The sequence below is a fragment of the Muscardinus avellanarius genome (genome assembly GCF_963383645.1).
Source record: "Muscardinus avellanarius genome assembly, chromosome: 8".
Lineage (NCBI taxonomy): Eukaryota > Metazoa > Chordata > Mammalia > Rodentia > Gliridae > Muscardinus > Muscardinus avellanarius.
Window position 1 is genome coordinate 57,688,369 of NC_137794.1, and position 15,911 is coordinate 57,704,279.

Sequence of the window (15,911 nt, forward strand, 5' to 3'; positions counted from 1 at the left end):
TGGGACTATATTCACAGTCATGGCAGACACGGCAAAGAACAACTCACATTTAGAAACTAAAAAGCATATATTAGTGCTCTCTCCAGCAGAGGCTCGAGATAAAAATGATAATTATGTTTATCACTCAACCTGTATAAGTCGAATATGTTAATAGGTACAAGAATCTCAGATAAAGGTACAGAGTAATGATCTTGGAGAGACATTGAGATACTTAAGATTTTAAAAATTAGAGCATGCATGAAGATATTAGAGAAGTTCTCAAAATATTCTCAAATAAGTTCTTTTACTGTATTACCAGATATCATCCATAATTCCCTTCTTTTGTTTAGATTTGTACTTAGACATATTTGTCTGAGTTTATACCAAAAGGTATTATATGGGAAAAGCTAAGTTTGAGAAAGATACCTTCAAACATTCTTAGTAAAACAGTCTTTGCACTTGAATTATGAGCCCCCCAGTGTTAGCCCTGCTTTTGTTCAGGATTTAGGACTTTATAGTCAGTTCACACCTACTGTATGCCACATATGGCTCCAGGAAAGCTATATATTATCTTTAACCTCTATCAGAAGTTATCAGAATACATATTAGTCTTTTTATATAGAGAAGTTGAGGCTCAGGAAATCTAAATACGTTTTCAAAGTCACAAAGTTAACAAGTGGCAGAAGCCAAACTCAAACCTAAATTACAAAGGCTGATTCTAAGATGTACTTATCTCTGTCCTTCAATCAATTTTGTATTCCTTCTAGATTTTAATTTCTTTGCATGTATGAGGATATAAGCTATTTCTGTACAATTTATCCAGTTTAAAGATGAATAAAAATAATATAAAAATTGAAAATGTCTTATAAATTATGATATTAAATAAATATCAAAAAACAATTCCTTTTCTTCATATTCTGGTTTATATTAAATAAAAAACAGTACTTAGAGTCCATCAGTTTCTTAGAAATGTAAAGCTAGTTATGGGTTCTATCAGTTTTATTAACTGGAATTAGTCTTTATAAAATATTTTATAAAAAATTTGACCTAAAACAATTCTATATATTGTCCAACTATAAAAAGCAAGCTCATTTATTATCCAGGACAAAGAGAATTGGATTGTATTACATAAAAATATTTCCAAATAAAAATATCTGATTTAAATTAATATTATCTAAATATTCATTTTAATATAAATAATTTAAATAAAATTTCTAAATATACTTATAAAATGATAAAAATATCACATCATTAGATGTAGCCAATTCTGTCTTCTCAATAAAAATGGGTAAAACAGTAGCATCCTATAGCATATAATTCTTATTTGTACTACAATACTGTAATCTAAACACTTATATTCATCTTTTCATAATTCCATAAACTGCTAAAATGTTAAAAGTCTAAAATTTTATAAAAATATAATATAGAAGTAGAAGGAACCACTGAAATTACTTCATTTGAAGAAAAAACTGTAATAAGAGTAGTGTTTAGCAAAAGCAAAGTTCAATGAGTCACAATGCACTTCTCAAATTTGGGCTATACGGTCCAAATGCTGACATAAAGAGCAAAAGCATGAGATTGACCCTCACAGATATGATTTCAATCCTTTGCTTATCACTTATTATCAGAGAAATCTTGAACAGTTCTAGGTAAGCTAATATTTGCCACCTAGATTTTCTGTAACAAGAATGAATTTACTCTTATGAAGAAGTTTACAGAAATTCAGAAAGATATTAAGGAATAATAATGTGTAAAAATTTCTGATTTTGGTGCATGCTTATAATCTTAAAGTCTTAAACTTCCAATCTTAAATTTGAAAGGCTGAGACAAGGGGATTGTAGTTTCAAGGCCAATGTGCAGTAACTCAGCTAGATTATTTTTCAAAATAAAAAGTAAAAATAACTTGGGGTATAGCTCAGTGATAGCATTTTATGTTTCAATCACTAGCAACACACACAAAAAATAATTAAGCTTTTTAGAAAGTGCTGTGATTGAATAAGTTTTGTTCTTGCCAAAACTCATGTCGAAATTTCATTTCTAACTTAATAGTCTTGAAGGCAGTGGTATCTTTAAGAGGACATAAGGTTAGGAGGAATCCATGTCTTTCTTGTGGTACTGGGTCAGTTACCATGAGCATAGGTTGTTAGTATTGCATTGAATCTGTAAATCACTTTTGGTAGAATGGCCATTTTGATGAAATTTATTTTGCCTATCCATGAGCAAGGGCAATCTTTCCATCTTCTAAGGTCTTCTTCAATGTTTTATAGTTTCATTGTAGAGGCCTTTTACATCTTTGGTTAGGTTTATTCCTAGGTATTTTATTGGTTTTGAGGTTATTGTGAGTGGAATTGTTTTATTTCTTTCATTGTGAATTCATTGTTGGCATATAGAAAAGCAACTGATTTCTTAAGGTTCATTTTGTATCCTGCAACTTCGCAGCTCCAATGGTCTTTTGGTTGAGTTCTTTGGGTCTTCTAGATAAAGGATCATGTCATCTGCAAACAAGAATAATTTTAATTCCTCTCTTTTTCTATTTGAATTCCTTTTATATTCTTTTCTTGTCTTGTTGTTGTGGCAAGAGTCTCAATGATTATATTGAAAAGGAGTGGTGATAGTGGGTATCTTTGTCTTGATTTTGGAGAAAATTCTCAGTTTTTCCCCATTTAATATGATGTTGGCTCTGGGTTTATTGTATATTGCCTTACTTATGTTGAAATATGTTTCTTTTATTCCAATTTTCTGTTTTTAACATGAATTGGTGTTACATTTTATCAAATGCTTTTTAAGCTTCTACTCATATGATCATGTGGTTTTTGTTTTCAGTTCTATTTATGTGGTGAATAACATGTATTGATTTGTGTGTGTTGAACCAGACTTGCTTTCCTGGGATGAAACCATTTAGTCATGGTGTATGATATTCTTGTTGTGGTTTTGAATGCATATATAGCTAGTATTTTGTTTAAATTTTTTGCATATATGTTCATCAAAAATATTGGTCTATAGTTTTCTTTTCATGGGGTATCTTTATTTGGTCTTAGTATTAATGTGATACTGACTTCATAGAAAAAGTTTGAAATAATTCCATGTCTTACAATTTTCTGAAACAATTTGTGAAGTATTGGGATTAGTTCTTCACTGAAGGTTTTGTAGAATGCAGCTGGAAACCCATTGGGGCCTGGGGTTTTCTTTGATGGAAGAATTTTTTATTGCTGTTTCTATTTCTTTGCTTCCTATTGGTTGGTTTAGGCTTGCTGTGTCCTCTTGGTTAAATTTAGGTAGATTATGTGTGCACCACTCTGATAGAGGGCAAATATCAAGAATGTACAAAGAGCTCAAAAAACTCTACACTAGCAAAACAACCCAATCAAGAAATGGGAACCTGAATTTATTTTCTTAATTAATTAATTAATTAATTAATTTTTTGGTGGTACTGGGGTTCCTGGAAGCCCTTCTACCTCTGGGCCACACTCCCAGACCTATTTTATATTTTGAAATAGGGTCTCTTAAGCCAGCAAGGCTGGCTCTGAACCAGCACAATCCTCCTGTCTCCGCCTCCCAAGCGCGGGGATTACAAGTGTGCGCCACCATGCTCGGTGGAACCTGAATTTAATAAACACCTAGACACTTCACAAAACATGAGATACAAATGGCCAATCGATACATGAAAAAATGTTCAAGGAAGGTTAAGAGAGGAAGAAAGCTGAGGTTGATTAATGGAGGAGCTACATTCGAATATCTGTATAAGTGTGAATGTAACATGGTCAACCTGGACACTTATTGCTGGGAGAAGGGAAGGGAATTATGATGGAAGGGCATACAACTTTTCAAAGAACTGAGACTGGTAGACTCACCTCTCAAGGTTTTTTTTTGTTTACTGATCAAATACAGAATATCTTGCTTACCTTTTGAACAGTCCCTGTATCACCTGTTACATTCACACAGCTGTCTTAAAAATATAGAAATTGGCTGATGTGCAGACATTAGTGAAGGTTTTTTAATCAAATATAAGGAGATAGAAAAAAAGACTCTAGCTTTGGAATTTAATCTTAATTTAGAAACCACACAAAAGCTTTAGAGAAAAGTACTGCATTATGGCATTTGTTTATGACCCTTCTAGTCTAGCTGCCCTGTTCTAGGAAAGAATGTTGAATGGGAAAAGAAAGATGGTTCTTGGGAAATTGTAATAATAGAGGCAAGAGAACCAGCCAATATGTCTATCAACAGATGAATGGATTACAAAACTATGAGATATGTACACACTAGAATTTTACTCAGCCATAAAGAAGAACAAAATTATGTCATTTTCAGGAAAACTGATGGAACTGGAGAACATTATGCTAACTGAGATTAGTCAGTCATAAGAAGTAAGAAATTGGATGTTCTCCCTAATATGTGGAAGATAGAAAATGGTTCATAGACAGAAAAGGAGAAAGTATAGATGAGCAAATAAGGTGACTTGAGGAGGATGGGAGGGGCAAGAAGGAAATTCCCTAATGTACATTCACAAATATATCAAAGTCAATCATTAAGCCAAACATGAGAAGTAGGGAAAGGGGGAGGGAATGGGGTGGAAATTGGGAAAAGGCTAATTGAATTATATGTGTATGTATGCCTCTACCATCTCTTACTTAATTAAGATGTATGCCCCCAACACACTAATAAAAAATTTAAAAAATGGATGTACAGATTCTTTAGTATTATATTCAGAGCCAGGTAGGCACATTTGTATGTACTAAAGGATGTATAAGCACAAAGTGTAGTCAGTGCTTTCTGCACCAAGCACTGTCCTTCTTTATTAAAGTCAGAACACAAAGTAAGTGCAAGACTCAGATACTGATCTGCACTGATGATTAAAAATTGATGAGTGACTGATGCTAATACTTCAGAATGATTACAGTAGACATTGGGGTGCTCCACCTGGATCCTACTTCAGTACTGAAGGATTTATTCAGCAGATGATCAGGGAGCTACCAGAAGATGGCCCTCATTTTCCAATTCTCTGCTGAAGACAGCTGGCATGCAATAGGGCATTTCTGTGTCCAGGGGCACCCTGCATCAAGGGACTAAAAACCTGACTCACAACCACAATGAAGGGCTATCCTAATTGAAATGATGGCCGAAGCCTTCACTGGGACTCTGAAGATGCTTTATTTAATCCCTTTGCCAAATGTTACTTTCCCATCCCTTCCACAGGTGCTAATCCTGAAAGCACCTTCAAATCAATGCTCTTAGCCAAGTGTCGTGGAGCACACCTGTAATCCCAGTACTCTGGAGTTCTAAAACAGGAAGATTGTAGTTTGGAGCCCTCAGTAACTTAGGGAGACCATATTTCAAACTAAAAAGAGCAAGCCGGGCGTGGTGGCGCACGCTTGTAATCCCCGCGCTTGGGAGGCTGAGACAGGAGGATCGCGCAGGTTCGAAGCCAGCCACGCGCGCTGGCTTAGGAGACCCTGTTTCCAAATAAAAATGTAAAAATAGGTCTGGGAGTGTAGCCCGGAGGTAGAAGGGCTTCCAGGAACCCCAGTACCACCAAAAAAAAAAAAAAACACTAAAAAGAGCAGATGTGTAGCATGAATGTAGAACACTCCTTGGTTCTATCTTCAATACCAACTAACTAACTAAATAAAAGCTCTGCAGATTAAAGGGCCCCAGGTTAGCAGCACAGCCTCACCCCGGGCTGGCTTCACTCATTCCGCCACAACCACTTGCCCTTCTCTGGCTTTCCCTCAGTATTGGCTATTTAAGCTCTCTGCTGGTTCTGTTTGGGCCCCGCCCCCATCACCGTTGCTCCAATCAGTGCTTGTCTACTTACATTTCAGTCCAATGCAAAGTTGATTTCTTCTGAGAGGTTTCCCCCCAAATCTTTAATCAGTAACTATAGAATTTGCACTGAGCTCCCTTAGTACTACTTAGAGATGGGCTGATATTACAGATCATATCAAAGTATTATTCTTTGTTTTATCTTTCAGTGGTGAATAACACTTCTTAGAAAAAGAAAACATATACACTTTTTTACCCTTTTCTTCAATGTGTATCACATTCTCCAACACAAAATTAGTTCTCAATAAGGACTTGTCGATTGAAAAAAATGAGGAAGCTTAGAAATGAAGAGAAATAATGAACGAAAGTGAAAGAAAGTGAGTCAATGCCCCGGAGACACACTCCACATCTTTTTCTGGCTATCTGTCATTTTCAAACAGTATGTTAAACTTTTATTCTCATGACAATAATAATAATGAATTATAACAATAAAAATGTTATTATGTAACATCAATAAATCCCTGAGTGTTGGAAGTTATGCTAAGTGACTTAAATGGATTATTGTATTTCTTCTCAATAACATTGCTGTGTTATTATTATCATACTCAACCTCCCTTTGCCAACAGAAAAGAAAGGTTGAGTGATTTAAACTGAATTTTAAAGAAAAACCGATTGCATTATTACATACATGTCCCTTCAAGGAAGGCACTTTTAATAACATGGTAATTTACTGCCTTTATGATATTAACAAAAGTAAGGAAGCCATCTAGAGAAAAAAAGCAGAGTCTATAAATTATACTTTGATTCACTAACCAAATACCATAGACAAATAAAAATGCTTGAATTTCCATTTTTATCATATGTAAAACTCCAAAGTCAGTAGCTGAGAAAAGTTTACAAAGGTAAGTGAAACATTTTACATATGCAAAGTAAATATTTTCTCCTTGACTTACTTTCTTATATTCCATAAGGACTTTCACCTTTCATTTCATATAAGGTATTAATTTGGGGTTATGTTTTACTTTTTACAATAAACTAATATAAGCTATTATTTGTATTTTTTATAAAAAAACATCATGATCAACCCCTGATTAATGTTAATAAATAAAAAATTGATGATTATTTTTAACTGAAAGTAAATTTGTTTCATGAACCATGCTTTTTTTCTAAATTATTCAGAAATAAACACAGCATTATAAAATCTCAGTTCTATATAAAGGCATTGACATGCAGAGAGAGAGAAACTGGAGTGGAATGGAGCAGTAAAGCACAGCTTCTTCTGGGAATATAGCTGGAAAAATCAAAGTATTTTTTAGGAAAAAAGCCGGAAAACAAAGTATTGTTTTCCTCATGTCCAAACAAAGACACTACAGGGAAAAAAAAAATATTTGAATCTGTTCATTAAGGGGCTACAATTATGTCCTGAAAAAAGCCTTATTATTAACATATTGGAAAACAAACATCCAAGTGACCATAGAAAAACATGTTCAAAGTTGTAATGAAATACAGCTTTAGATGGCACAATATCAAATTACCTAAAAACATCATCATCAATTGAAGACTTCTGTGGTAGATATTCAAGTGGTTAACACCCTAACACCAACTGTTCCAAAATTCGCTTTTAAAAAATTAAGAAGATAGCTTTTCTTTTAGCCAACTTATTATTTAAAAAATAGCACTCTAGGCTTCTCACCATTCTTTTTTTATTAATTTACTCTTATTAGTGCATTGTAGGTTCACATGATAATGAAGTTCAGAGTAACACCGCTATTCTAATATTTTACTTGACATCTATCCAGTAAGCTGAAACTCCAAGAAAGACCCATCACTGATGCACAGTGGATAGATGCTCCAAATTAAAATACTATGCTATTATCAACAGCTTGCTAACAAAACAATGAAAATTATGCTAGATTAGTTCAGCAAAAGTGAGAATATGAGCCTCACTTGGTGATGCACACATATAATTCCAGTACTTGGAAAACAGACAGGAGGATTACAGGTTCAGCCAGCCTCTGCAACTGAGCAAGACCCTGATTCAAAATAAAAAATTTAAAAATCTGGGGGTATATCTCAGAGGTAGAATGTCTCTGTGTTCAATGTCAAGGGTCACAACAAAGCAAGAATAAATATGTGTAATATAAATTTGAAAATGCAAAAATAATATAATTCTATATCTCTAAGGTGTGATGAAGCAGAATTTTTCCTATTATAAATTTTATGAGGAGATATTATTTATAAATATTGAAGTGATAATATACAGGTCAGTGGAACATTTAGTTAAGACAAGTTCAAAACATTAACTTTATATAAAGATAAGAAAATTTTGCAAATCTTTTTATTCATTTCTTTTTTAAAATTTTTATTGGTATATTGTAGTCATCCATCTTAATAGGGCACAAGATGGTGGAGGCATACATGCACACATCACTCATTTAGCCCTTTCTCAATTCCCACCCCATTCCCTCCTCTTTCCCTCTTTCTCATGTTTGGCTTAGTGACTGACTTTGATATGTTTGAGAATGTACATCATGTGTATTAGGGAATTTACCTCTTGCCCCTTGCTCATCTAAGGCTTCTCCTTCCTCTTCTAGAATTCTTCCTTTGATCCTCTTACTTTTCAGCTTCCACATATTAGGGACAGCACCCAATTTCTCACTTTTTGTGACTGACTAATCTCATTTAGCATAATGTTCTCCAGTTCCATCCATTTTCCTGTCGGTGATGTAATTTTGTTCTTATTGATGGCTGAGTAAAATTCTAATGTATACATATCCCATACTTTCGTAATCCATTCTTCTCTTGATGGGCATCCTGGCTGGTTCCACAGTTTGGCAATTGTGAATTGTGTGACTAGGAACATAAATATTCATGTATTAGTTTAGTATTTTGGTTTTCATTCTCTTGGGTAGATATCAAGACAGAAGTGATGTTGGTTATCATATGGTAGGTTTGTTGCCTTTTTGGCCTTTTTTTTTTTTTTTTGTGGGTCTGGGATGGAACCCAGGCCCATTTGACCTCCAAGCTGAGCCCTAAGTTTTTAATTTTTATTTTGAAACAGAGTCTCACTAAGTTGTAGAGAGCCTCACCAAGTAGCTGAGGCTGTCCGTGAACAGCGATCCTCCCGTCTCAGCCTCCAGAATGCTGGGATTACAAGCAGCATGCGCCACCATGCTCAGCTTTCCCATTCTTCTGAGGATCCTCTATACTGTTTTCCAAAGTGATTGCACTAATTTTGCAATCTCACCCACAGTGTATGAGAGTTCCCACTTCTCCACATCCTCACCAGCATGACTTTCTTAAATTATTTTAATTGATAAACAAAACATGCATAACTTATATAACTTCTGAGTTATAATGTAAAGTTTTGACACAGTAAGCATTGTATATTTATTTTTATTAATTTATTTTTTATTTTTATAAAAATGACATACATTCAGACTGTGATTGATGCTCTCTCCCATCCCCACTTCTTCTTCTCCCCTCCCAACAATGAGTGTCCAGGTTAACCATGCTACATTCATACTTTTACACATATTTGAATGTAGCTCCTCCATTAATCAATCTCAGCCTTCTTACTCTCCTACCCTTCCATTTCAGCTTTGCTGAGGTTTCCACTCCATTATCTAGAGTCCCTTTGGTATTCCTAATAGTCCCTAGTTTGAGTATATTAGAGAAAACATATGTTCTTTCTCTTAGTGTGGTTGGCTGATCTCACTTAACATAATGTTCTCCAGGACTTTCCATTTTCTTGCAAATGACATGATTTTGTTCTTTTTATAGCTGAATAGAATTACATTGTGTATATTTCCCATAATTTTTCAATCCATTCACCTGTTGATGGAGACCTGGTTTAGTTCCATATTTTCCAAAGGGGTTGAAATCAGAGAACTATAATAATATATGCATATTCATATTCATAGCTGCACAATTCGTAATAGCATTGCATATTTAAAACAAGTCACACATATCTACCTCCTAAAATATTATTTCATTATGGTGATCTTTTCAAAATTCTTTATTGTCCCTCTTGTATCCTAATTACACTATAGCTTTTAGATATGAGAAAAAATTTATGACCCTTCACTTTCTGTGACTGACTACTCTCTCTTAACATACTGTTCTTCAGGTCCATATATTTTACTGCAAATTACATAATTTTGTTCTTCTCTATTGCTAAATAGAATTCTATTGTGTATCCAATAATATTGTAATATTTTTCATCTGTTGATGGGCACCTAGGTTGTTTTCATGATTTGAGTATTGTGAAATATTTTTCTATAAACATGACTATGCACGAATCACTATAATATTTTGGTTTTGATCTCTTTGGGAAGCTACCCAGGAGTGGTATAACTGAATCCTATAAGGAATCTATACTCAGTTTTCTGAGGTATCTCCATGCTGATCTTCAGAATTTCTTATTCAATTGTAATTGTTATCTCTTTTTCTGAATATCTCCCCCTCCTAGTGTACATCATAGCTTCCAATAACCAAAGTTGTACACTTCTTCTATGACTCAACTTTTTAACTTCCACAATGAGTGGAATTTAAGGACACTTTAATTTCTGTGCCTGGCTTATTTTACTTACCATAGTTATTTCCAATTCCATCTTTGTTGTGAAGAATGATACAATTTCATTATTTTATGGCTAAGTCATATTTCTTTGTATATATGTACCACATTTTCCATATCTGTTCATCAGTTGATGAACATTTAGGTTGTTTTCATTCTTGGCCATTGTGAAGAGTGCAGTAGTGAAAATACAAATGCAGGTATATCTTCTATCTACTAACTGTATTTCCTTTAAAAACATGTCCAGTAGATTAATTTCTATATGATACAGTAGTTCTGTATGAAAAGTTAACTTTTTAGGCACCTCCATACTGTTTCCATAATAGTTGTAATGATATACATTCCCATCAACATTGTGCAAAGGTTCCTTTTTCTCCAATCCTGACCAACAATGACTTGTCATAGTCATTTTGATAGCAGCAACTGTCACTGGTGTGAGGTGTTATATCATTGTGGATTTGGTATAATTTCCCTGACAAGGGCATTGACGTTTTTTTTATATGATTGTTTTTTGTCTGAATGTTTTATTTAGAAATTGTCTATTTAGGCCCTTTACTTATTTCAATAAATCTGTTTTCTTATTGTTAAATATTTTGTTACATTTTTTGTATTAACCCCTTTTAAGATGCAGACCCTCAGAATATCCTCTCCCAGCCTAAAGGTTATCTTATCCCCCTGTTTATTTGATTGTTTGTAGTAAAGAAGCTTTTAATTTTTCTATAATACCATTTGTCTGTTCTTGTTTTGGTTTTCTGTATGTTGAGAATTTTGTCAAAAAACACTCATGACTATTTAAATATCCTGAATCTTTCCCAATATGTTTAAATAGTTTTGTTTTGTTTTGTTTTGTTTGGTTGGTTTTTGTGGTACTCGGGATGAAACCCAGAATCATTCTACCTCTGAGCTACATCCCCAGCTCTATTTTTTAGTCTTTTTTGGAACTGGGTCTCACTGCGTTACAAAGGGTCTCATTTGTAGTAGCTGAGGCTGTTCACAAACCTGGATCCTCCTGTCTCAACCTCCAAAATGCTGGGATTACAAGTGTGTGCCAGCACGCCCGGCTTAGTATTGTTGTATTAAGTGTTACATTAAAGCCTTTAAATCCATTTAACGTCAATTTTTGTAACTGATAAAAATAAGTGCTAGCTTCATTTTTCTAAATGAAGATACCTAATTTTCCCACACCATTAGTTGAAAAGACTGTCCTTCCTCCGTTGCACATTTTTAGCACTTTGTTGAAAATCACTGGCTTTAGTTGTGTGGTTTATATCTAGACTCTATTCTATCCCATTGGTCCATTCCTATGTTTTTTATACCAGTATCATACTACTGTGGCTATTATAGAGTGGTGGTATGTATATTTTGAGGTAGGATGAGGTAGTGCCTCCTGATTTATTCTTTTTGTTAAAGATGACTTTATGACTCAGGAAATCCTGAGGATACGGGTTATCAGGATCTACCCAGTGTTAGATTTCACCAGCCTGGTCCTGTGTCCAAGGTCAAGTACTCTAATTCTATTATTTCCTACCACAGTGAATGAAGTTTTGCTTTATATTATGTTGCATGATAATGCAGGTAATATTGATGAAGACCATTCTTTAGCCACTAGGCCTAACATTAAGCTGTGTTGTACCAGAATGTCACTGTCAAAAGAACCTTCAAAGTCTCAAGGTATATCAAGTATCACACCAAAGCTGGTTATAACACAGGTGAAGACTCAAATCTATTACAATGACTTATAGGTTTGCAACTGATGTCATAGTAGGTCTAGAGCTTCTGTCTGTGATTACTAGTCTTAGGATAGATGTGTTTTTCAAGATCATAGAATAGGTGATGGAGACAGTTCTTAGGCTGCTAGTGCTAACAGTAATATGTGCCACACCTGAGCCACACAATTGTAAGAACCAGCATAATCTGTAGGTAAAGATGCATGTGTCCAGAATTACTTCAAAGCTGTCAATGATGCAGGGAGCTTGTATCTGTCCTACTGTAGTAGAGGTTTCAGTTTTATACTGGAACAGGTCTAGCAGCTCTGTGTATGAACTATGGGCTGGATATAATACCTCTTTTTCTGCGTAATGCTGAATCTCACCTTGGAATTCATAGCACTGAGTTCTAAAAAAATTTCTTGTGTTTCCTGCTAAACTTTGGGTGTCATCTTGTTCCTTTTCTGTTGTCCAAGGTTAAAGAAGAGATTATGGAAGCAATCAATCACCTGCTTAATGCTTTGGCTTAATCTGCAGTTGTTTGCTGGGGGAAGGAGCTGTGGTACATTATCAGCTCATGATTTCACTCTGGCAGGCCTAGTATTGGGTTTCAAGCTTAAGGTCTGGAATTAATTTCTTCAACCTTCCCTAAGAAGAAGCTTTCTCTTTGCCCATGCTGTTTGGAGTTGGGGGAGGGGTAGCATGGGTCTTCTCCAGTTTGTCTTGTTATTATACTGAAATCAGACATTAAAATGTCTCTCCTGGCTTTAGTAGCTTTAGTGAAGGTAGTTTGGTCCTGCATGAATATATTTTTAAATTGCTCTGTCTGTAAGGAGATGATTGCTAGAGAATATTATTCAGCTACCAACTTGCTCTGCTCGCAGAGTTTATAATTTGGCTTTCTAATTTCAAATATTGAATCTCTGGATTTCAATGGTTACAAAAATGTTAATGTTAACATATTAAAATTATTTTATCATCATACATAGTTAATACAAATTTTATTCAACTACAAAATTTAGGTAAGCATAAGTCAGTATTGATAAATAGAATTTTAACATATGTCTGAAGTTTTACACCAATGTTCTGTAAAATTTTCCAAAAGATAGTAATTTTGTTAAAATTGTTTTCTTACAAAACAAAAAAGTCTATATTTCTACCATTCAAATTGTCTTTTTAAAAATTTGAACCTATTTTATATCTCAATTTGAAAGTAAGACCTGTTCAAAGACAACTCAATATATTGAATTCAAGTACTAAAACATATAACTATGCACATAAGTTAGAAATCTATTGTCTATTAATATGCAATACTATATTTTATGAATACAAATTAGTAAAAAGACTATCTTGGCACAGAAAATGTTTTCGATATATTTTAACTCCTTTAAAAATGAGAGATAATATACTCCAAAGAAATAAATACTTTTTCTTTCTAGCTCTTGGGGCCTCGGGGAATAGAATTATGAAACTCCAAGAAAGGAATACCTACAAAATTATAATAAACCACTACATTGAAAAAGATGATGCTAATGGTGTGCATTTGCATTTGACACTTGCTTTAAAATAAATGTAGATTAATAAAACTAGAATTTATTATCCTATCTTTGATTCTTTGCTTTATCTTAACTCCAGGGAACTGATCAGTTATGGTATTCTTTACATATTTTCCCTCCCATTTTGAATTTCTGTTCTTAGCTAACATTTCAGGACGTTTTATGCATGAGAAACCTGAGTGTGTTTGAAATTGATAAAGGTTGTGAAGACTATATACTAGCTACACAGAATTTCTGTAAATATATTTTAATGCAAATCTTATCAACTCAATGTCAGAATTATTTCAGTGATATTCATGCTGCTGCAACATTCTTACTATAGAAATGAGCAAGCTGTTCAGCAGAGATTCAGACTTTAAGCTGAGGAAAAAACATTATTGGTTTTGTATGTTTTCTGATAAACAAAGCAACTTTCTCACATATTTTTCTCTGTTTAAATAAAGGCATATGGCACAATTTTGATAACAATACTGTTAGGATAAGAAGAAATGCTTACTGTATGGTCATTTCTCAAACAAAAACAAATTTTTTTTCTTGGAAGAGTTTATAAACAATTTTCCTTCTTCTCTGTCCCTTTTAAAATGTCACCTTTAAACCTTTGTGATAATGATTTAAAATTTTAAGTACACTCACTTTGTGTGTGTATGTGTGTGTGTGTGTGTGTGTGTGTGTGTATACAAGTAGGGTTTTTAAATTTTTATTTCTACTAATAATTTTGAACTATATTACACTATTATCAGAGATAAAGAGCTGTTTACCATATTTTATTTTACAAAAAGTGCAGATGTTTCTTTGTTATAAAATATATTATCAATATTTGTAATATCTCATGGACACTAGAGAAGGGGTATTTACTATTATCAGGGTGTAACAGTCAAAATACAGCAATCAGAGAAATGCAAATTAAAGCCACGCTGAGGTTTTATCTCACTTCAATTAAAATGAGAATCATCAAGAACATAAATAATATTAATGCTAGTGAAAATGTCAAGGAAACATTCCAACACTGTGGTAGTATTGAAAAGTAGCCTAACCACTATGGAAATCAATAAGGAGGTTTCTAAAAAGACTAAGTACGTACCCACTGTATGACCTAGTTATACCATTTCTCAGTATTTATTCAAAAGATCTAAAGTTGCATACTATAGTGTTACTTGCATACCCATGTTTGTAGCAGCACGATTCACAATAGCCAAGTTATGAAATCAAACTAGGTGTCTGTCAATAGATGAACCATTAAAGAAAACATGATATTTGTACACAATGGAGTTTTACACAGACACAACAAATCCAAAATTATATAATTTGAAGAAAAATGGATGAAACTGAAAATATCATAATGAGTGAAATAAGCCAGACTCAGACAGTGAGTATTCATTTGTTTTCTCTCATATGCGGAAGCTAGAAAGAAAAAAAAAATAAAAAGAGATTTCATGAAAATAGAAAACTGACCCATAAAAGATAAGGACTAAGGGGAAGGAGAAAAGAAAGGAAAAGGAGAAGTTCTGGGTAATAAAATTGACCAAGTTATGTTATATGCATGTATGACTATATCACAATAAATCCAACAATTTTATATAATTATAATAGATTGACAAAAAGGAAGAGAAAATGATAAAAAGAGTATGAAATGCAATATACCTAATTATGTTTTTAATATTTTTATTTTCTTAGTTATTTCTTTTTGTTCAGATAATCTGCCTTATAATGTGAATAGTATAAGAAACCTTAATTTTTTATTATTTTACCTTTTAGTATCAGTGCTAAAATGCATTAGTAAAATAGTATTAGTAATAATAATAAAAGGTAAAATAATTGAAAAATAATTTAAGGTTTGTTATTTGCACTGAGTAACATAGCAAAATCCATTATAAAGCAAACACAACTCTGGCCAACAAGCCAACCTCGATAGCTCGAAACAACAAGCCACCCCCAGAACTAGGCTTCCTTCTATAGCCACAGGCTTTAGCCCTGCCCTCATATCAGGCTGGTCTCCATATATCTGGTTTTCAGGTCAGCATCTATTAACCATGCCTTCATGTTGGTTCCCATGGACATGAGATCCAAGCCTACCCAGGACCAGGCTAGCCTAAGTAGCATGGATGGTCCCCCTGGTCCTAGAGTCTAGATATGTTCAAGTAGGCCAAGAGTCTAAGCCTATAAACTAGACCTCATTATCAAGCTGAAGTTCATAAACTGCTGCTCCAAGAATACCCTTCTAGATGCAAGTTCCAGGCATACTCCGATGACTGCTTTGTGTTTCATTTAGTGGTCTCAGGCACTAGGCCCACCTCAGTTCTATATGAGTCTCTGTGATCCAGGCTTCAAGCTGGT

General features: G+C 33.9%; 1 pseudogene across 1 annotated transcript in view; it reads left to right on the forward strand.

Annotated features, from left to right (window-relative positions):
* The window catches only part of LOC308266052 (cleavage and polyadenylation specificity factor subunit 3-like), a 146,320-nt pseudogene extending 133,769 nt beyond the window's left edge, over nucleotides 1–12,551 (forward strand). The window contains exons 3-4 of the transcript in view: nucleotides 11,891–12,024; nucleotides 12,498–12,551. The product of the transcript in view is annotated as a cleavage and polyadenylation specificity factor subunit 3-like (transcript). The remainder of the gene's footprint in view (nucleotides 1–11,890; nucleotides 12,025–12,497) is intronic.
* Nucleotides 12,552–15,911: the final 3,360 nt, after the last annotated feature.